Raw genomic sequence first — 14,952 nt, forward strand, 5'->3', positions numbered from 1 at the left:
AATTTCCTGCCCCATCAGTGCCACCTCCCGCACCACAAGTGCCACCTCCTGCCCCATAAGTGCCAATTTCTGCCCCACAAGTGCCACTTCCCGCCTTACAAATGCCACCTCCTGCCCCACAACTTTCACCTCCTGCCCCACAAGTGCAACCTCCCTGCCCACGAGTGACACAATCTGCCCAAGTGCAACCTCCCGCCCCACAACTTCCACAACCTGACCCACAAGTGCCACCTCCCGTCACTCAACTTCCAACTCCCGCCCCACATGTACCACCTCCTGCATCACAACTTACACCTCCCGCCCCACATGTACCACCTCCTGCATCACAACTTACACCTCCTGCCCCACATGTACCACCTCCTGCATCACAACTTACACCTCCCGCCCCACATGTACCACCTCCTGCATCACAACTTCCACCTCCCGCCCCACATGTACCACCTCCTGCTTTACAACTTCCACCTCCCGCCCCACATGTACCACCTCCTGCATCACAACTTCCACCTCCCGCCCCACATGTACCACCTCCTGCATCACAACTTCCACCTCCCGCCCCAAGAATGCCACATCCTGCCCCACAAGTGCCACCTCCCGCCCCACAAGTGCCACCTCCCACGCACAAGTGCCACATCCTGCCCCACAATTGTCACCTCCCACGCACAAGTGCCACATCCTGCCCCACAAGTGCCACCTCACACACCAACAGTGTCAACTTCCACCCCACAAGTGCCACCTCACGCCCCACAACTTCCCCATCCAGCCCCACAAGTACCACCACCTGACACACAAGTGCCACCACCTGACACACTAATGCAACTACGTGCCCCACAAGTGCCAACTCGTGCCCCACAAGTGCCAACTCCTGCCCCACAAGTTCTACCTCCTGCCTTACAAGTGCCACCCCCTGCCTCACAGCTTCCACCTCCCGCCCCACAAATGCCACCTCCTGCCCCACAAATGCCACCTCCTGCCCTACAAGTGCCACCTCAGGCCCCACAAGTGCCCCCTCCCGCTCCACAAGTGCCACGTCCTGACCCACAAGGGCCAAATCCTGCCACGCAACATCCACCTCCTGCCCCACATCATCCACCTCCCACCCCACAAGTACCAATTCCAGCCCTAAAAGTGCCAGCTCATGCTTCACAATTGCCAGCTCCTGCCCCACATCATCCACCTCCTGCCCCACAAGTGCCACCTCCTAACCCACATGTGCCAACTCCTGCCCCACAAGTGCAATTTCCTGCACCACATTTGCCACCTCCTGCCCCACAAGTGCCACCTCCTTCCCCACAAGTGCCACCTCCCACCCCACAAGTTTAACCTCCAGACACAGAAGTGCCATCTCCCGCCCCACAAGTTTAACCTCCAGACACACAAGTGCCATCTCCCGCCCCACAAGTTTAACCTCCAGACACACAAGTGCCAACTCCCGCCCCACAAGTGCCAAATCCTGACGTGCAACTTCCACCTCCTGCTCCACAATTGCCATCTCCTGCCCCACAAGTGCCACCTCCCGCCACACAAGTGCCACCTCCCGCCCCTCTATAGCCACCTCCTGCCCCACAAGTTACACCTCTTGCCCCACAAGTTCCACCTCTTGCCCCACAACGTCGACCCCCGCCCCACATGTGCCACCACCTGACCCACAAGTGCCAACTCCTGCCCCACAAGTGCCACCTCCCGCCCCACAAGTGCCACCTCCCGCCCCACTACTTCCACGTCACACCCCAAATCTTCTTACCTTCCACCCCACAAAGTGCCACCTCCTGCCCCAAACCTTCAACCTACTGCCCCACAACTGCCACTTCCCACCCAGCAATTGCCACCCCCCGCCCCACAAGTGCCTCCTCCCACCCCACAAGTGCCAACCCTTACCCCACAAGTGCCAACTCCTGCCCCACATCATCCACCAACCGCCCTACAAGTGCCACCTCCTGCACCACAAGTGCCACCTCCCGACCCACAACTTCCAGCTCCCGCCCCAATAGTGCCAGCTCCCGGCCCACAATTGCCACCTCCTGCCCCACAACTTCCATCTCCCACTCCACAAGTGCCACCTACTGCACAACAAATACCATCTCCTGCCCCATAAGTGCCATCTCCTGCCCCACAGGTGCCACCTACTGTTCCACATCATCCACCTCCTTCCCCACATCATCCACCTCCTGTTCCACAAATGTCATCTCCTGACCCACAACTTCCACATCCTGCCCCACAAGTGCCACCTCCTGCCCCACATAATCCACGTCCTGCTCCAAAATTGCCACCTCCTGCCCCACAAGTGCCACCTCCCACCCCACAAGTGCCACCTCCAGCCCCACCAGTTCCACTGCCCGCCTCCTGACCCACAAGTGCCACTACGTGACCCACAATTGCCACCTCCTGTCTCACAATTGCAACTCTCGCCCAACAAGTGCCACCTCCTGCTCCACAATTGCCACCACCCCCCCAACAAGTGCCACCTCCCGCCCCACAAGTACCACATCCCACCCCACAAGTGCAACCTCCTGCTCACAAGTGCCAACTCTCGCCCCACAAGTGCCAACTCCTGCTCCACAACATCCACCTCACGCTCCAAAAGTGCCACCTCCTGCCCCACAAGTGCTACTTCCTGCCTTACAAGTGCCACTTCCCGCTGCACAAGTGACACCTCCAGCCCCACAGCTGCCACAACCCGCCCCACAACTTCCACATCCCGCCTCACAACTGCAAGCTCCTGCCCCACAATTGCCACCTCCTACCACACAAGTGCCAACTCCTGCCCCACAAGTGCCACCTCATGTCCCTCAATTTTCACCTTATGCCCCAAAAGTGCCACCTCCCGCCCAACAAGTGCAACATCTCGCCCCACTAGTGCCACATCCCGGCCCAAAATTGCTACCTCCTGCCCCACATCATCCACCTCCTGTTCCACAAATGTCACCTCCTGACCCACAACTTCCACCTCCTGCCCCACAAGTGCCACCTTCTGCCTCACAAGTGCCACCCCTTGCCCCACAAGTGCCACATCCCACCGCACAATTTCCACCTCTTGTTACACAAGTCCCACCTCCCGCCCAACAAGAGCCTCCTCCTGCCCCACAAGTGCCACCTCCTGCCCCACAAGTGCCACCTCCCACCCCACAAGTGCCACGTCCTTCCCAATTGCCACGTCCTGTCCCACAAGTGCCACCTCCTGCCGTACAAGTGCCACCGTCTGCCCCACAATTGCCACTTCTTGCCCCACAATTGCCAGTTCTTGCCCCACAACTTCCACCTCCCACCCCATAACTTCCACCTCCAGTCCCACAGCTTCCACATCCTGCCCCACAAGTGCCCGATCCTGCCCCAGAAGTACCACCACCTGACCCACAAGTGCCAACTCCTGCCCCACAAGTGCCACGTCCTTCCCAATTGCCACGTCCTGTCCCACAAGTGCCACTTCCTGCCGTACAAGTGCCACCCTCTGCCCCACAATTGTCACTTCTTGCCCCACAATTGCCAATTCTTGCCCCACAACTTCCACCTCCCACCCCATAACTTCCACCTCCCGTCCCACAGCTTCCACATCCTGCCCCACAAGTGCCCGATCCTGCCCCAGGAGTACCACCACCTGACCCACAAGTGCCAACTCCTGCCCCACAAGTGACACATCCCGCCCCACAAGTGCTACCACCTGCCTTACAAGTGCCCATTCCTGCTTCACAAGTGCCAGCTCATGCTTCACAAATGCCAGCTCCTGCCCCACATCATCACCTTCCAGCCCCACAAGTGCCACCTAAAACCCCACAAAGACAGCCTCCTGCCCCACAAGTGCCAATTCCTGCCCCACAAGTGCCAATTCCTGCCCCACAAGTGCCAGCTCATGCCCCACAAGTGCCAGCTCCTGCCCCACAAGTGCCAGCTCTTGCCTCACAGGTGCCACCTCCTGCCCCACAAAGTCCACCTCCTGCCCAACAAGTGTCAATTCCTGCCCCACAAGTGCCAGCTCATGCCCAACAAGTGCCAGCTCCTGCCCCACAAGTGCCTGCTCTTGCCTCACAGGTGCCACCCCCTGCCCCACAAAGTCCACCTCCTGCCCCACAAGTGCCAAATCCTGCCCCACAAGTGCCACCTCCCGCCAAACAACTGACACCACCTGCCCCACAAGTGCCACCTCCTGCCCAACTAGTTCCACCTCTTGACCTACAAGTGCCACCTCCTGCCCCATAAGTTTCACCTCTCGCCCAACAAATGCCACCACCTCCCCCAAAAGCGCCACCTCCTGCCCCACAGGTGCCATTTCCTGCCCCACAACATCCACCTCCCACGCACAAGTGCAACCTACTGCCCCACAACTTCCACCTCCTGCCCCACAAGTGCCAACACCTGCCCCACAAGTGCCACCTCCTGCCCCACAAGTGCCACCTCCCGCCCCACAAGTGCCACCTGTCACCCTGCAAGTCCAGCTCCTCTCGCCCCACAAGTGCCAGCTCATGCTTCACAAGTGCCAGCTCCTGCCCCACATCATCAACTTCCTGCCCCACAAGTGCCACCTCCAACCCCACAAAGACAGCCTCCTGCCCCACATCATCCACCTCCTGCCCCACAAGTGCCAATTCCTGCCCCACAATTGCCAGCTCATGCCCCACAAGTGCCACCTCTTGCCCAACAGGTGCCACCTCCTGCCCCACAAATGCCAAATCCTGCCCTGCAACTTCCAACTCCTGCCCCACAAGTGCCAATTCCTGCCCCACAAGTTCCAGCTCATGCTTCACAAGTGCCAGCTCCTGCCCCACATCATCCACTTCCTGCTCACATGTGCCACCTCCTGACCAACAAAGACCACCTCCTGCCCCAGATCATCCACCCCCTGCCCCACAAGTGCCACCTCCTGCCCCACAACGACCACCCCCTGCACCAAAAGTTCCAATTCCTGCCCCACAAGTGCCAGCTCCTGCTCAAAAAGAGCCACTTCCTGCCCCACAAGTACCTCTTCCCTCACAACAAGTTCCAATTTCTGCCCCACAAGTGCCACTACCTGCCCCACAAATGCAACCTCCTGCCCCACAAGTGCCACCTTTCGCCCCACAAATGCCACCTCCCGCTCCACAACTTCCACCTCCTGCCCCACAAGTGCCACCTCCCACCCCACAACTTCCATCTCCTGGCCCAGAAGTGCCACTTCCTGCCTCAAAAGAGCCACCTCCCGCCTCACAACTTCCACGTAACGTCCCATAAGTTCCACCTCCTGCCCCACAAGTGCCAGCTGCTGCTCCACATCATCCAACTCCTGCCCCACAAGTGCCATGTCCAGCCCCACAACTTCTGCCTCCTGCCCCAAAAGTGTCAACTCCTGCCCCATAAGTTCCATATCCCGCCCCACAAGTGCCACCTCCCACCCCACAAATGCCACCTCCCGCCCCACAAGTTCCAACTCTCGTCTAACATGTGCCACCTCCTGCACAACATTTACCACCTCCCGCTCCACAAGTGCCACCTCCTGCCCAACAAGTGCCATTTCTTACCCCACATGTTCCAACTCCTGCCCCACAGGCGCCATTTCCTGCCCCACAAGTACCACCTCCTGTCCCACATTTACCAACTCCTGCCCCACAAGTGCCATTTCCTGCCCCACATCTGTTGCATACCTCCCCACAAATTCCACCTCCCGCCACACAAGTGCCACCTCCCGCTTCACAACTTCCACATCCTGCCCTACAAGTGCCACCTCCCGCCATAAAATGCCACCTCCCGTCCCTCTATCACCACCTCCTGCCCCACAAGTTACACCCCCACCCCACAGGTACCACCACCTGCCCCACAAGTACCACCTCCTGCAATCAAATGCCATTTCTTAAACCACAGGTCCAAACTCCTGCCCCACAAGTGCCACCTCCTGTCCCACATGTGCCACCTCCTGCCCCACAAGTGCCAACTCCCGACCGACAAATGCCACCTCCCGCCAAACAACTGACACCTCCTGCCCCAAAAGTTCCACCTCTTGACCTACAAGTGCCACCTCCTGCCCCATAAGTTTCACCTCTCGCCCAACAAATGCCACCTCCTCCCCCAAAAGCGCCACCTCCTGCCCCACAGGTGCCATTTCCTGCCCCACAACATCCACCTCCCACGCACAAGTGCAACCTACCGCCCCACAACTTCCACCTCCTGCCCCACAAGTGCCAACACCTGCCCCACAAATGCCAACAACTGCCCCACAAGTGCCAGCTCCTGCCCCACAAGAGCCACTTCCTGCCCCACAAGTACCTCTTCCCTCCCAACAAGTTCCAATTTCCGCCCCACAAGTGCCACCTCCTGCCCCACAAGTGCCACCTCCTGCCCCACAAATGTCACCTTTCGCCCCACAAGTGCCACCTCCCGCTCCACAACTTCCACCTCCCACCCCACAAGTGCCACCTCCCACCCTACAACTTCCATCTCCCGGCCTACAAGTGCCACCTCCTGCCTCAAAAGAGCCACCTCCTGCCGCACAAGTACCTCTTCCCTCCCAACAAGTTCCAATTTCCGCCCCACAAGTGCCACCTCTCGTCCCACAAGGACCACCTCCTGCCCCACAAGTGCCACCTCCTGCCCCACAAGTGTCACCTCCTGCCCCACAAGTGCCACCTCTTGCCCCACAAGTGCCAAATACTTCCCCACAACTTCCAACTTATGCCGCACTAGTGCCAACTCCAATTCCACAAGTGCCACATCCCGCATCTCAAGTGCCACCACCTGACCCACAAGTGCCAACTCCTGCCCCACAAGTGCCATTTCTTGCCCCACAATTGCCACCTCCTGCCCCACAAGTGCCATTTCCTGCCCTACAACTTCCACCTCCTGCCCCACAAGAGCCAGTTCCAGCCCCACAAATGCCACCTCCCGCCCCACAACTTCAACATCCGTCCATACAAGTGCCACCTCCAGCCCCACAAGTGCCACATCCCTCCCCAAAAGTGCCACCTCCTGCCCCACAAGTGCCACCTCCCGCCCAACAATTGTGGCCACATGACAAACAAATTCCACTTCCTGCCCCACAAGTTCCACCTCTTGCCCAGCAAGTGCCATTTCTTACCCCACAGGTTCCAACTCCTGCCCCACAGGTGCCATTTCCTTTTCCACAAGTGCCAACTGCTGTCCCACATGTGCCAACTCCTGCCCCACAAGTGCCATTTCCTACCCCACAACTTCCACCTCCCACCCTACAAGTGCCAATTCCAGCCCCACAAGTGCCAGCTCATGCTTCACAAGTGCCAGCTCCTGCCCCTCATCATCCACCTCCTGCCCCACAAGTGCCACTTCCTGCCAAACAAGTGTTACCTCCCGCCCCAAAAGTGCCACTTCCTGCCCCTCTATCGCCACCTCCTGCCCCAGAAGTTCCACTTCCTGTACCACAAGTCACACCTACAGCCCCACAATTTCCACCTCCTGTTTTACAAGTTCCACTTCCGCCCCACAAGTGCCACCTCCTGCCCCACAAGTGCCAGTTCATGCCCCACAATTGCAAGGTCCTGTCCTTCAACTTCCACCTCCTGCCCCACAAGTGCAACCTCCTGCCCCACAAGAGCCACCTCCTGCCCCACAACTTCCACCTCCCGCCCTACAATTGCCACCTCCTTCCCCACAAGTGCCACCTCCCGCCCAACAATTGTGGCCACATGACAAACAAGTTCCACTTACGCACCACAAGTGACACCTCCTGCCCAACAAGTGCCATTTCTTACCCCACAGGTTCCAAATCCTACCCCACTGGTGCCATTTCCTGCCCCACGTGCCATTTCCCCCCCCACATGTGCCAACTCCTGCCTTACAAGTTTCACCTACCACCCCACAAATTCCACCTCCCACCCCACAAGTTCCACCTCCTGCCCCAAAAGTGCCAAATCCTGCTTCACAAGTGCCAGCTCATGCTTCACAAATGCCAGCTCATGCCCCACATCATCAACTTCCTGCCCCACAAGTGCCAGCTCATGCCCCACAAGTGCCACCTCTTGCCCCACAGGTGCCACCTCGTACCCCACAAAGACCACCTCCCGCCCCACATCATCCACCTCCTCCCCCACAAGTGACAATACCTGTACCACAAGTGCCACCTCCCGCCCCACAACTTCAACATCCCGCCACACAAGTGCCGACTCCTGGCAACGTGTGCCACATCCTGCCCCACAAGTGCCAGCTCCTGCCCCACATGTTCCACCTACCACCGCACAAATTCCACCTCATGCCCCACAAGTGCCAACTCCCAACCCACAAATGCCAAATCCTGCAATGCAACTTCCACCTCCTGCTCCACAAGTGCCACCTCCTGCCCCACATCGTCCACCTCCCACCCAACAAGTGCCACCACCTGCCCCACAAGTGCCAATTCCTGCCCCACAAGTGCCAGTTCATGCCTCACAAGTGCCACATTATTCCACACCACTGCCTCCTCCCCCCCAAATAATCCACCTCCTGCCCCACAAGTGCCAGCTCCTGCCCCACAAGAGCCACTTCCTGCCCCACAAGTACCTCTCCCCTCCCAACAAGTTCCAATTTCCGCCCAACAAGTGCCACCTCCTTCTGCACAAGTGCAACCTCCTGCCCTAAAAGCTCCATTTCCTGCCCCACAAGTGCCACCTCCCGCCCCACAACTTCCACCTCCCGCCCCACAAGTGCCACCTCCCGCCCTACAACTGCCAAACCCTGCCCCAAAACTTCCACCTCCTGCCCAACCATTTCCAACTCATGCCCCACAATTGCCACCTCCTGCCACACAAATGCCACCTTCTGCCTCAAAATGCGACTTCCTGCCCAACAACTCCAACCTCCCGCCCCACAAGTACCACCTCCTGCTCCACAAGTTCCACCTCCTGCCCCATAAGTTCCACCTTACGCCCCACAAGTGCCATCTCCTGCCCCAAAAGCTCAATTTCCTGCCCCATCAGTGCCACCTCCCGCACCACAAGTGCCACCTCCTGCCCCATAAGTGCCAATTTCTGCCCCACAAGTGCCACTTCCCGCCTTACAAATGCCACCTCCTTCCCCACAACTTTCACCTCCTGCCCCACAAGTGCAACCTCCCTGCCCACGAGTGAAACAATCTGCCCAAGTGCCACCTCCTGCCTCACAACTTCCACCTCCCGCCCCACAAGTGCCACCTCCTGTCTCACAAGTGCAACCTCCCGCCCCACAACTTCCACAACCTGCCCCACAAGTGCCACATCCCGTCACTCAACTTCCAACTCCTGGCCCAGAAGTGCGACCTCCTGCCCCACAATTTCCACCTCCTGCCCCACAGGTGCCACAACCTGCTCCACAATTTCAACGTCCTGCCTTACAAGTGCCACATTCTGCCCCACAAGTGTAGGCTCCTGCTCCACAAGTGCCACCTCCCGAACCACAACCTCAACCTCTGGCCCCACAAGTCCCACCTCCCGCCCCACAAGTGCCACATCCCGCCCCACAAGTGCCACCACCCGTCCCACAAGTGCCACCTTCTGTTCCATAACTTCCACCTCCTGCCCCACAAGTTATAACTCCTGCCCCACAAGTGTTGCATTTTGCCCCACAAGTGCCACCTCCCGCCTCACAAGTGCCACCTCCTGACCCACAAGTGCCACCTCGAACCGCACAATTGCCACCTCCTTCCCCATATCAACCACCTCCCATCCAACAAGTGCCAACTCCTGCCCCACAAGTGCCAATTCCTGCCCCACAAGTGCCAGCTCATGCTTCACAAGTGCCAGCTCCTGCACCACATCACCCAACTCCGGCCCCACAAGTGCCACCTCCTGCATCACAACTTCCACCTCCCGCCCCACATGTACCACCTCCTGCATCACAATTTCCACCTCCCGCCCCACATGTACCACCTCCTGCATCACAACTTCCACCTCCTGCCCCACATGTACCACCTCCTGCATCACAACTTCCACCTCCCGCCCCACAAGTTCCACCTCCTGCATCACAACTTCCACCTCCCGCCCCACATGTACCACCTCCTGCATCACAACTTCCACCTCCCGCCCCACATGTACCACCTCCCTCTCCACAAACTCCACCTCCCACGCACAAGTGCCACATCCTGCCCCACAAGTGCCACCTCATGCCTCACAAGTGCCACCCCCCCCCAAGTGCCACCTCCCGCCCCACAAGTGTCACCTCCTGCCCACAAGTGCCACCTTCCGCCCCACAAGTGCCACCTCACACCCCAACAGTGTCAACTTCTGCCCCACAAGTGCCACCTCACGCCCCACAACTTCCACATCCCGCCCCACAAGTGCCACGACCTGACCAACAAGTGCCACCACCTCCCCACTAATGCAACTACCTGCCCCACAACTGCCAACTCCTGCCCCACGAGTGCCAACTCCTGCCCCAGAAGTTCTACCTCCTGCCTTACAAGTGCCAACCCCTGCCTCACAACTTCCACCTCCCGCCCCACAAATGCCACCTCCTGCCCTACAAGTGCCACCTCAGGCCCCACAAGTGCCCCCTCCCGCTCCACAAGTGCCACGTCCTGCCCCACAAGTGCCATCTCCCGCCCCAAAAGGGCCAAATCCTGCCCAACATCATCCACCAACCGCCCCACAAGTGTCACCTCCTGCCCCACAACTTCCATCTCCCACTCCACAAGTGCCACCTACTGCACAACAAATACTATCTCCTGCCCCATAAGTGCCACCTCCTGCCCCACAACCACTACCTCCTGCCTCATATCATTCACCTCCCGCCCAACAATTTCCACCTCCTGCTCAACTAGTGCCACGTGCTGCCCCACAAGTTCCATTTCCCGCCCCACAAGTGCCACCTCCCGCCCCACAACTGCCACCTCCCGCCTTAAAAGTGCAACCTCCCGCCTCACAAGTGCCACCTCCCGCCCCACAAGTGCCGCCTCCAGCCCCACAAGTGCTAAATCGTGCCGCATAACTTCCACCTCCCGCCCCACAACTGCCACCTCCCGCCTTAAAAGTGCCACCTCCCGACCCACAAGTGCCTCCTCCTGTCCCACAGTTGTCACCTCCCGCTCCACAAGTTACACCTCACCCCCCACAAGTTCTACCACCCACCCCACAAGTGCCACCTGCAGCCCCAGAAGTGTCAAATCCTGCCACACAACTTCCACATCCAGACCCATAAGTGCCACCTCCCGCCCCACAACTTCCACTTCCCGCCCAACAACAGCCTCCTCCTGCCCCACAAGTGCCTCCTCCTGCCACACAAGTGCCACCTCCTGCCCCACAAGTGCCACTTCCTGCCCCACAAGTGCTACCTACTTCCCCACAAGGGCCACCTCCTGCCCCACATCATCCACCTCCTGCCTCACAAATGCCTCCTCCTGACCCAAAAGTGCCACCTCACGCCCCACAAGTGCCACCTCCCGACCCACATGTGCCACCTCCTGCCCCACAAGTGCCACCTCCCGACCCACATGTGCCAACTTCTGCCCCACAAGTGCCAGCTCCTGCCCCTCAAGTGTCACCTCTTCCCCACAAGTGCCACCTCCTGCCCTTCAAGAGCCACTTCTTGCCCCACAAGTAACATTTCCTGCCCCACAACTGCCAACCCCTGCCCAACAAGTGCTATGACCCAGCCCACAAGTGCCAACTCCTGCCCCACTAGTGCCACCTCCCGCCCCACAAGTGCCACCACCCTCCCCACAACTTCAACCTCCTTCCCCAAAACATCCACCTCCCGCCCCACAGGTGTCATCATCTGCCCCACAACTGCCACATCCCGCCCCACAGGTGCCACCTCCCGCCCCACAAGTGCCACATCCCGCCCCACAAGTGCCACCTTCTGTTCCATAACTTCCACCTCCTGCCCCACAAGTTATAACTCCTGCCCCACAAGTGTTGCATTTTGCCCCACAAGTGCCACCTCCCGCCTCACAAGTGCCACCTCCCGACCCACAAGTGCCACCTCGAACCGCACAATTGCCACCTCCTTCCCCATATCAACCACCTCCCATCCAACAAGTGCCACCTCCTGCCCCACAAGTACCACATCCCACCCCACAAGTGCAACCTCCTGCCCCACAAGTGCCAACTCTCGCCCCACAAGTGCCAACTCCTGCCCACAACATCCACCTCACGCTCGAAAAGTGCCACCTCCTTCCCCACAAGTGCTACTTCCTGCCTTACAAGTGCCACTTCCCGCTGCACAAGTGCCACCTCCTGCCCCACATAATCCACGTCCTGCTCCAAAATTGCCACCTCCTGCCCCACAAGTGCCACCTCCCACCCCACAAGTGCCACCTCCAGCCCCACCAGTTCCACCGCCCGCCCCACAAGTACCACCTCCTGACCCACAAGTGCCACTACGTGACCCACAATTGCCACCTCCCGTCTCACAATTGCAACTCTCGCCCAACAAGTGCCACCTCCTGCCCCACAATTGCCACCACCCCCCCAACAAGTGCCACCTCCCGCCCCACAAGTACCACATCCCACCCCACAAGTGCAACCTCCTGCCCCACAAGTGCCAACTCTTGCCCCACAAGTGCCAACTCCTGCCCCACAACATCCACCTCACGCTCCAAAAGTGCCACCTCCTGCCCCACAAGTGGTACTTCCTGCCTTACAAGTGCCACTTCCCGCTGCACAAGTGACACCTCCAGCCCCACAGCTGCCACAACCCGCCCCACAACTTCCACATCCCGCCTCACAACTGCAAGCTCCTGCCCCACAATTGCCACCTCCTACCACACAAGTGCCAACTCCTGCCCCACAAGTGCCACCTCATGTCCCTCAATTTTCACCTTATGCCCCAAAAGTGCCACCTCCCGCCCAACAAGTGCAACATCTCGCCCCACTAGTGCCACGTCCCGGCCCAAAATTGCTACCTCCTGCCCCATATCATCCACCTCCTGTTCCACAAATGTCACCTCCTGACCCACAACTTCCACCTCCTGCCCCACAAGTGCCACCTTCTGCCTCACAAGTGCCACCCCTTGCCCCACAAGTGCCACATCCCACCGCACAATTTCCACCTCTTGTTACACAAGTCCCACCTCCCGCCCAACAACAGCCTCCTCCTGCCCCACAAGTGCCACCTCCTGCCCCACAAGTGCCACCTCCCACCCCACAAGTGCCACGTCCTTCCCAATTGCCACGTCCTGTCCCACAAGTGCCACCTCCTGCCGTACAAGTGCCACCCTCTGCCCCACAATTGCCACTTCTTGCCGCACAATTGCCAATTCTTGCCCCACAACTTCCACCTCCCACCCCATAACTTCCACCTCCCGTCCCACAGCTTCCACATCCTGCCCCACAAGTGCCCGATCCTGCCCCAGAAGTACCACCACCTGAACCACGAGTGCCAACTCCTGCCCCACAAGTGCCACCTCGCATCCCGCAAGTGCCACATCCCTCCCCACAAGTTCCACCTCCTGCCTTACAAGTGCCAATTCCTGCTTCAGAAGTGCCAGCTCATGTTTCACAAATGCCAGCTCCTGCCCCACATCATCAACTTCCTGCCCCACAAGTGTCACCTCCAACCCCACAAAGACAGCCTCCTGCCCCACATCATCCACCTCCTGCCCCACAAGTGCCAATTCCTGCCCCACAAGTGCCAGCTCATGCCCCACAAGTGCCAGCTCCTGCCCCACAAGTGCCAATTCCTGCCCCACAAGTGCCAGCTCATGCCCCACAAGTGCCAGGTCCTGCCCCACAACAGCCTCCTCCTGCCCACAAGTGCCACCTCGCATCCCACAAGTGCCACATCCCGCCCCACAAGTTCCACCTCCTGCCTTACAAGTGCCAATTCCTGCCCTACAAGTGCCAGCTCATTCCCCTGAAGTGCCAGCTCCTGCCCCACAAGTGCCACATTTTGCCACACCACTGCCACCTCCCTTCCCAAATAATCCACCTCCTGCCCCACAAGTCCCAATTCCTGCCCCACATGTGCCAGCTCATGCTTCACAAGTGCCAGCTCCTGCACTACATCATCCACTTCCTGCTCACAAGTGCCACCTCCTGACCGACAAAGACATCCTCCTGCCCCATAAGTGCCAATTTCTGCCCCACAAGTGCCAGCTCATTCCCCTGAAGTGCCACATTTGTCCACACCACTGCCTCCTCCCCCCCAAATAATCCACCTCCTGCCCCACAAGTGTCACTGACTGACCAACTTCCTCCTCCTGACCCACAAGTGCCAGCTCCTGACCCACAAATGCCACTTCCTGCCCCACAAGTACCTCTTCCCTCCCAACAAGTTCCAATTTCCGCCCAACAAGTACCAACTCCTTCTGCACAAGTTCCACCTCCTGCCCTAAAAGCTCCATTTCCTGCCCCAGAAGTGCCACCTCCTGCCCCACAAGTGCCACCTCCCGCCCTACAACTGCCAAACCCTGCCCCAAAACTTCCACCTCCTGCCCAACAATTTCCAACTCGTGCCCCACAATTGCCACCTCCTGCCACACAAATGCCACCTTCTGCCTCAAAATGCCACCTCCTGCCCAACAACTCCAACCTCCCGCCCCACAAGTACCACCTCCTGCTCCACAAGTTCCACCTCCTGCCCCATAAGTTCCACCTTACGCCCCACAAGTGCCATCTCCTGCCCCAAAAGCTCAATTTCCTGCCCCATCAGTGCCACCTCCCGCACCACAAGTGCCACCTCCTGCCCCATAAGTGCCAATTTCTGCCCCACAAGTGCCACTTCCCGCCTTACAAATGCCACCTCCTGCCCCACAACTTTCACCTCCTGCCCCACAAGTGCAACCTCCCTGCCCACGAGTGACACAATCTGCCCAAGTGCCACCTCCTGCCTCACAACTTCCACCTCCCGCCCCACAAGTGCCACCTCCTGTCTCACAAGTGCAACCTCCCGCCCCACAACTTCCACAACCTGCCCCACAAGTGCCACCTCCCGTCACTCAACTTCCAACTCCCGCCCCACAAGTGCCACCTCCCGCCCTACAACTTCCACATCCCGCCCCACAACTTCCAACTCCTGGCCCACAAGTGCGACCTCCTGCCCCACCATTACCACCTCCTGCCCCACAATTTC

This window comes from Coturnix japonica, chromosome 10 (assembly GCF_054131305.1).
Source record: "Coturnix japonica strain WE chromosome 10, WE-NBRP24, whole genome shotgun sequence".
Classification (NCBI taxonomy): domain Eukaryota; kingdom Metazoa; phylum Chordata; class Aves; order Galliformes; family Phasianidae; genus Coturnix; species Coturnix japonica.